This window comes from Oncorhynchus kisutch, linkage group LG29 (assembly GCF_002021735.2).
Source record: "Oncorhynchus kisutch isolate 150728-3 linkage group LG29, Okis_V2, whole genome shotgun sequence".
NCBI lineage: Eukaryota > Metazoa > Chordata > Actinopteri > Salmoniformes > Salmonidae > Oncorhynchus > Oncorhynchus kisutch.
Window position 1 is genome coordinate 13,174,001 of NC_034202.2, and position 7,122 is coordinate 13,181,122.

Here is a 7,122-nt window from a genome sequence, read left to right on the forward strand (position 1 = left end):
TTTCAGACTTTTACCTCCCTCAGGGGTCTCTGTTTTTTCCTCTTGGCCATTCGGCCCAGGGAAACATGGCGTCTCCTTGCCAACAAAGCCAAAGTTTGCCTTTTCCTCTTGCCCTTTCGGACCAAAATTCCCCACAGGATTAAGTAGACGCTCCCCGCGCATTTGGCACGGAACGACTTGACAAAATTGTCAAAAGCTTCTGCATCTTTGACCCCGTCCCAGGTAAGCCAAACAAGATCGAGACGATCTTAGCAGACATTGAGGACGCCTTGGATGGCTACCCAAACGTTACCAATGGCGACAGGCTCTAAACTCACCAAAAAAAGAAACTGCCCTTTTTTCAGGACCCTGTCTTTCAAAGATAATTTGTAAAAATCCAAATAACTTCACAGATCTTCATTGTAAAGGGTTGTAACAATGTTTCCCATACTTGTTCAATGAACCATAAACAATTAATGAACATGCACCTGTGGAACAGTCGTTAAGACTAACAGCTTACAGAAGGTAGGCAATTAAGGTCACAGTTATGAAAACTTAGGACACTAAAGAGGCCTTTCTACTGACTCTGAAAAACACCAAAAGAAAGATGCCCAGGGTCCCTGCTCACCTGTGTGAACGTGCCTTAGACATGCTGCAAGGAAGCATGAGGACGGCAAATGTGGCCAGGGCAATTCATTGCAATGTCCGTGCTGTGAGACGCCTCAGACAGCGCTACAGTGTGACAGGACGGACAGCTGCTCGTCCTCGCAGTGGCAGACCACGTGTAACAACACCTGCACAGGATCGATACATCCGAACATCACACCTGCTGGACAGGTACAGGATGGCAACAACTGCCTGAGTTGCACCAGGAACGCACAATCCCTCCATCTGTGCTCAGACTGTCCGCAATAGGCTGAGAGAGGATGGACTGAGGGCTTGTAGGCCTGTTGTAAGGCAAGTCCTCACCAGACATCACCGGCAACAACGTTGCCTATGGGCACAACAAACCCAGCGTCGCTGGATCAGACAGGACTGGCAAAAAGTGCTCTTCTCTGACAAGTTGCGGTTTTGACTCCCCAGGGGTGATGGTCGGATTCGTGTTTGTCGTCGATGGATAGATTGTTTACACCAAGGCCTGTACTATGGAGCAGGATCGATTTGCATGTGGAGGGTCCGTCATGGTCTGGGGCGGTGTGTCACAGCATCATCGGACTGAGCTTGTCATTGCAAGCAATCTCAACTCTGTCTGTGCGTTACAGGGAAGAGATCCTCCTCCCTCATGTGGTACCCTTCCTGCAGGTTCATCCTGACATGACCCTCCAGCATGACAATGACACCAGCCATACTGCTTGTTCTGTGTATGATTTCCTGCAAGACAGGGATGTCAGTGTTCTGCCATGGCCAGCGAAGAGCATGGATCTCAATCCCATTGAGCACGTCTGAGACCTGTTGGATCGGAGGGTGAGGGCTAGGGCTATGTGTTGAGGAAGGGACACTTCCGTAAAAAGCATTCACAATAACTCCCGTATGGCCACTTGACTACGCATCGACATTCAGTCGATTCTGAAAACGAGCTGTTGATCTACTCCATCGTCACGGAGGATGATATCACATCTCCTTCTGCATGCGAAGTACACACTGCTTAGATAACAGCTAATGATTCCCCCACCATTGACACGCCTTCTCCACTTGATGAAGACCTTTACAATATCGCTGAACCATATCCTGGGTTCCATGCGCAGGTACTACAACTACTGTCTGAGGCAGACGCACTTGTCAATGACATTGAACAACAGCAGTTGCGGGACTTGTTTGTCAAAATCAGAGAGATCTGGTCAACAGACTCGCTGGATTGCGGGGTAACAGGTATTCATGTGGTGCGTATTCCTACGCCACCCGGAGCAGCTCCTACATTTGTTAGACAATGCAAAATTCTATGCGGTACAAGAGATTATCGATTCCCTATTAGCTAAACAGATCATCAGGGAATGTAACACTATGTACAGTGCCCCCGTGTGGTCTGTTCTGAAACCAACAGGTAAGTGGCATCTTACTGTCGACTATAGAAAACTCAACAAGCTGGTTCCGTTGTCTCGTTGGCCAATGACACAGTTTGACCAAGATTTGCCTAAAGTGGCTAATGCAAAGTACTTCTCTAAAGTCAATGTGGCGAATGGTTTCTGGACCATGACAGTTGACCCTCGTGACCAACAGAAGTTGGCCTTCTCTTTCTCGAACAAGCTCTTCACATTCAATCGTTTCCGGTTCGGGTATGTGAACTCCCCCACAGAGTTCAACATCTTCCTACACAAGGTAAAGCCAGATGCAGACTACAGGGGCACGATAATCTATGTGGACGATGTTCTCATGAGGAGCGAGACTTGATCACATCACCTCAATGAGATGGACCATGTTTATACCCAACTCAGGGTGACAGGGGCTAAGTTTGTTAATATGAAAAGACAATGATGCAGGACCAAGGTAAACTTTGTGGGACTTCTGGTGGGTGCTGAAGGCATCCTGCCACAATCTAGAAGACTCCAAGCGTTTCGCAGCATCAAAATGTCAACAAACATTCATGAATTGCGTAGCTTCTTGGGAGTTTGTAATTACTCCCGTCAGTTCATCGAACATTATGCAGACTTGTCAAAGCCTTTGACCCACCTTCTTCAGAAAAACCTGCTTTGTGAGGCACCCTGCCTGGTATACCCCAACAAACAAAGACAAGCCGTTCTTTTTGGAAGTCGGTTTCTCAGAGCAGTCTTAGTGCTGGGTTGTGCCAAAAATACAACCAAGACAGACATGTGGTTGCTTAGGTGAGCAAAACACTCAACCCTGCTGAACACAAGTACTCAGACTGCGAAAAAGCGCTGCTGTCGACAGTCTGGGCGTTCAAACACTTCACCAGTTATGTCGGCGGACAAAATGTGATAATTGAAACTTTTCTGAAAAGCCAGCGAATCCGTGAGGGAACTCGACACAACAGCAGGATAGCGGCTTGGCTCATGACACTGCAGGGCCATGAAGTGGTAGTTACCTTCTTTGGGCTCATTGGGACGCTAGCGTCCCACCTCGACAACATCCAGTGAAATTGCAGAGCGCCAAATTCAAATGACAAAAATAGTAATAATAAACATTCATGAAAATACAAGTGTTATACATCGGTTAAAAGATTAACTTCTTGTTAATCCAGCCGGTTTGTCAGATTTCAAAAAGGCTTTATGGTGAAAGCATACCATGCGATTATCTGAGAACAGCACCATGCATACAAAAGCATACAAACAGTTTCCAACCAATCAAAGGCATCACGAAAGTCAGAAATAGCGATAAAATAAATCACTTACCTTTGAAGATCTTTCTCTGTTGGCAATCTGAAGTGTCCCAGCTACACAATATATTGTCATTTTGTTCGATAAAGTCCCTCTTTATATCCCAAAAACTCAGTTTTGTTGGCACATTTTGTTCAGTAATCCACTGGCTCAAAGGCAGTCAAAACATGCAGACGAATACATCCTTATAGTACCGGTAAAGTTTGTCGAAACGTGTCAAATTATGTTTACAATTAATCCTCAGGTTGTCAATTATCTAAATAATCGATACAATTTAAACCGGACAATAGCGTATTCAATAGAAAGGAAAAAGAACGAAGAGCGCGCACACAGTCACGCACGCAAACCAGTACTGTATTTAATTTTAATTTATTTATTTATTTTGCTCCTTTGCACCCCATTATTTTTTATTTCTACTTTGCACATTCTTCCATTGCAAAACTACCATTCCAGTATTTTACTTGCTATATTGTATTTACTTTGCCATCATGGCCTTTTTTGCCTTTACCTCCCTTCTCACCTCACATTGTATATAGACTTGTTTATACTGCATTATTGACTGTATGTTTGTTTTTACTCCATGTGTAACTCTGTGTCGTTTTATCTGTCGAACTGCTTTGCTTTATCTTGGCCAGGTCGCAATTGTAAATGAGAACTTGTTCTCAACTTGCCTACCTGGTTAAATAAAGGTAAAATAAATAAATAAATAAAAAAATTCCATACACCACTTACCAAAAGGTCTTATTCTTTGTCGTTTTTCAGAAAACAAGCCTGAAACCATATCTAAAGACTGTTGACATCTAGTGGAATCCATAGGAACTGCAATCTGGGCCGTAAAACCCTTATAGAGTCAATAGTCTTTCAATGGAAACATTTTAAAAATCCCATTTCCTGGATGGATTTTCCTCTGGTTTTCGTCTGCCATATCAGTTCTGTTATACTCACAGACAATGTTTTAACAGTTTTAGAACCGTTTTGAGAGTGCTTTCCAATCAATGCTTCCAATTATATGCATATCCTAGCTTCTGGGCCTGAGTAACAGGCAGTTTACTTTAGGCACATCAGTCATCCGAAATTCTGAATACTGCCCCCTAGCCCAAAAAGGTTAACTACTCAAACACGAAAAACCTGCCTTTCGGTGGCGCTTTGGCGGTGTGTCAACGCTGTGGTGAGGACGACACTGACTGTGCACCACCCCCATCTGCCATGGCTTCGCAGATTGCCTTCGAACCATCACTACTTTGAGGAGAACGTGTGTCTTAGCATCCTGCAGTATTTGTGATTATACCCTGATGAAGATAGCTTGGCTGTCAAAACATTGGTAATTACATTTTTACATTTTGCATCTGAGCTCCTAGAGTGTGCGGCTCTCCTTTATTATCAAGTTTTCTACTCCGCTAGCCAGCACCTCGCCTAAATAGGTGTGCGTTTCTTTTTCTTCTAGATTGTTCTGTTACCTAGTAAACAGCACCCTACCGACCACAAAAAGCTCTAAAACGATGCCGAATTATAATTATTTTCCTGACACTGGTCATAGATCCATACAAGATTACTTTGAGTATAGCCAAAGGGAGCATGATAAGACCATTGTTTCGCAGTCCCTTTTTGACATGCCAGAAGGTAATTCTGACCTCTTGAAAGAACTGTTACATTTATCTAAGCGCCAGACGAGAACGCATCTACATATAGTCACTCTTAGTGATTATGTGCCTCAAGGCATTATTCCACAGGGACTCAGGTGGCAAAAATAACCATCATAGGGACAGCGCACAGATGATTTCTGGGAGCGCTGGTGTGCCATCCTGAACAAATGCTCTATTGATTTAATGACATTAATTGTTGACCAGTTGAAAAAGGATTTTATTGAAATGGATAACACGATTAAAGACAAACGCACAGCTCTACAAATAGCTGTTAATGATGATGGCATATTCAATGAACTGATGAAAACTAATCAACTGCTCCAGGACAAGTTGTCTACAGAAATAAAGGAACTTAAAATCAAGAAATTCAACCAAGACATAAAAGACAAGGCCGAGGATAAAGTCTACTTCTGGAGAAACCCTGACAAAGGAGGTCCTGCTCCTCCTCTCCATGGCAGACGCAGGAGGGATGCCGCTTACTTTGATCCACCCCCGTCTGACCAACACTCTACAACCAGCACCTCATCGGCTTCCAGTGGCAGTTTTTGATTCAACGAGAGACTGGGCCAATGGAAAGGCGGAGGTGGCCGCAGGCACGCGCATCGACGAGATGCCGCACCCGACGGGTAAGAAAATACGACTATCGGAGCAGAGGGGACCGCTCACACGGTCCCAGAACCCACGGGACTGAGTGTATTTAATTTACCAAGCAAGATATTGATCCCTGCCCATGTCTCCTTGCTTAATAAAGGGTTATCTTTTGTGCATACAACCCAGTGCAATGATTTTGATGTTAAGGTAGACATGTTTAAGTTTTTTAGAAACATCCGTTTAAGGGAATACTTTAGCTCCCCTAATCCTGATATTTCTATTGAACCAGTAGGTTACTCACCTGCACATACTCCGACTCCTTTTAGAAGCAAGAGTTATTTCATACCTCCAGCCAATCGCAATCACTCTATCGAGATATATTGCAGGCTTGTTGAAACAGATGTTGCTCATCTTCTTAAGAACAAACAGGAGTCCAAATCTTTCCATAATTTACCTAAGGATGAATAACAAGCTTTGCTTGATTTACAATCTGATATGTCAGTCATTACTCGCCCTGCTGATAAGTGTGGGTCGGTTGTACTCATGGATAGGACAGCTTTTGTAAATGAGTGTCATAGACAACACCTTTTACAAGAAACTCAGAAGTGACCCCACTTCCCAATTTCAGAATACTATCTTTAATGTCCTAGATGGGTATTTAAGTTCTGGTCAGATAACTGAAAAAGAACAGAACTCTCAGAGACAAATTGGGTACACTCTGATTTACCACTTTAAGATATCCTTGCACAATGTCTATTTGCGCCCCTACTGGATGGAAATTACAAGTGTAATGGTTGTGCTCAATGCAATGACACTTGTAGATCCTTCAAACACCCACAAACAGGGAAATTGATCCCTATCAAAGGTGTTATTACGTGCTCTAATTATGCGTTTTTGAAGGATGGAGTTCCTTTGGCTGATCCTGATACTTTGCACTCTGGTCAAAACCAACCCAGCTGATGTAATCACGAGCGGACCCCTGACGAGAATCGTTCTCTGTGATGATCCAGAACTCCTTATAACCAACTGCAGAGTACACACCCAGGGGGTGTATATCCGCCTAGATGCAGAGAACGTCTACCGCCAACACATTCCACCAGCGGCACATTTGAGTTGGGCCGGGGCTGACTGGACCACCCAGGCAGTTAAGTACGCTCAGCTAGACACTGCTCATATGTTGGCCCAACTCCAAAAGTTCAGTCACCCAGGCATAATTATCAGAGGCCAAGCGAGAAAAACGATTCGTCGGGGCGCTACTCTTGATAGGTGCAGCCGTACGGTCCCTATTTGCTCTAGGTACCACTGCTGTCAATGTAGTCAGTCTAGCCACAGTCAAGAGAAATGTTAGGGAGATTACTGAAGAGATGCCACTAATCCAGCAACAGATGAAAGCACAGGCACTCAGGTTGCAGCATGTGGGAAAGTCTCTCCGGGATACTATTCTGCTGGTAAACACACGCTACTCTCTTGAACAAAACCCTCCTGTCTGTAGGAAAGCTAGTAGAGGTCATGAACCATGACTATTGGTTCGATTGTTATTGGATAATTGTCTCCGTGAAGTTAGCTCTTCTATGGAC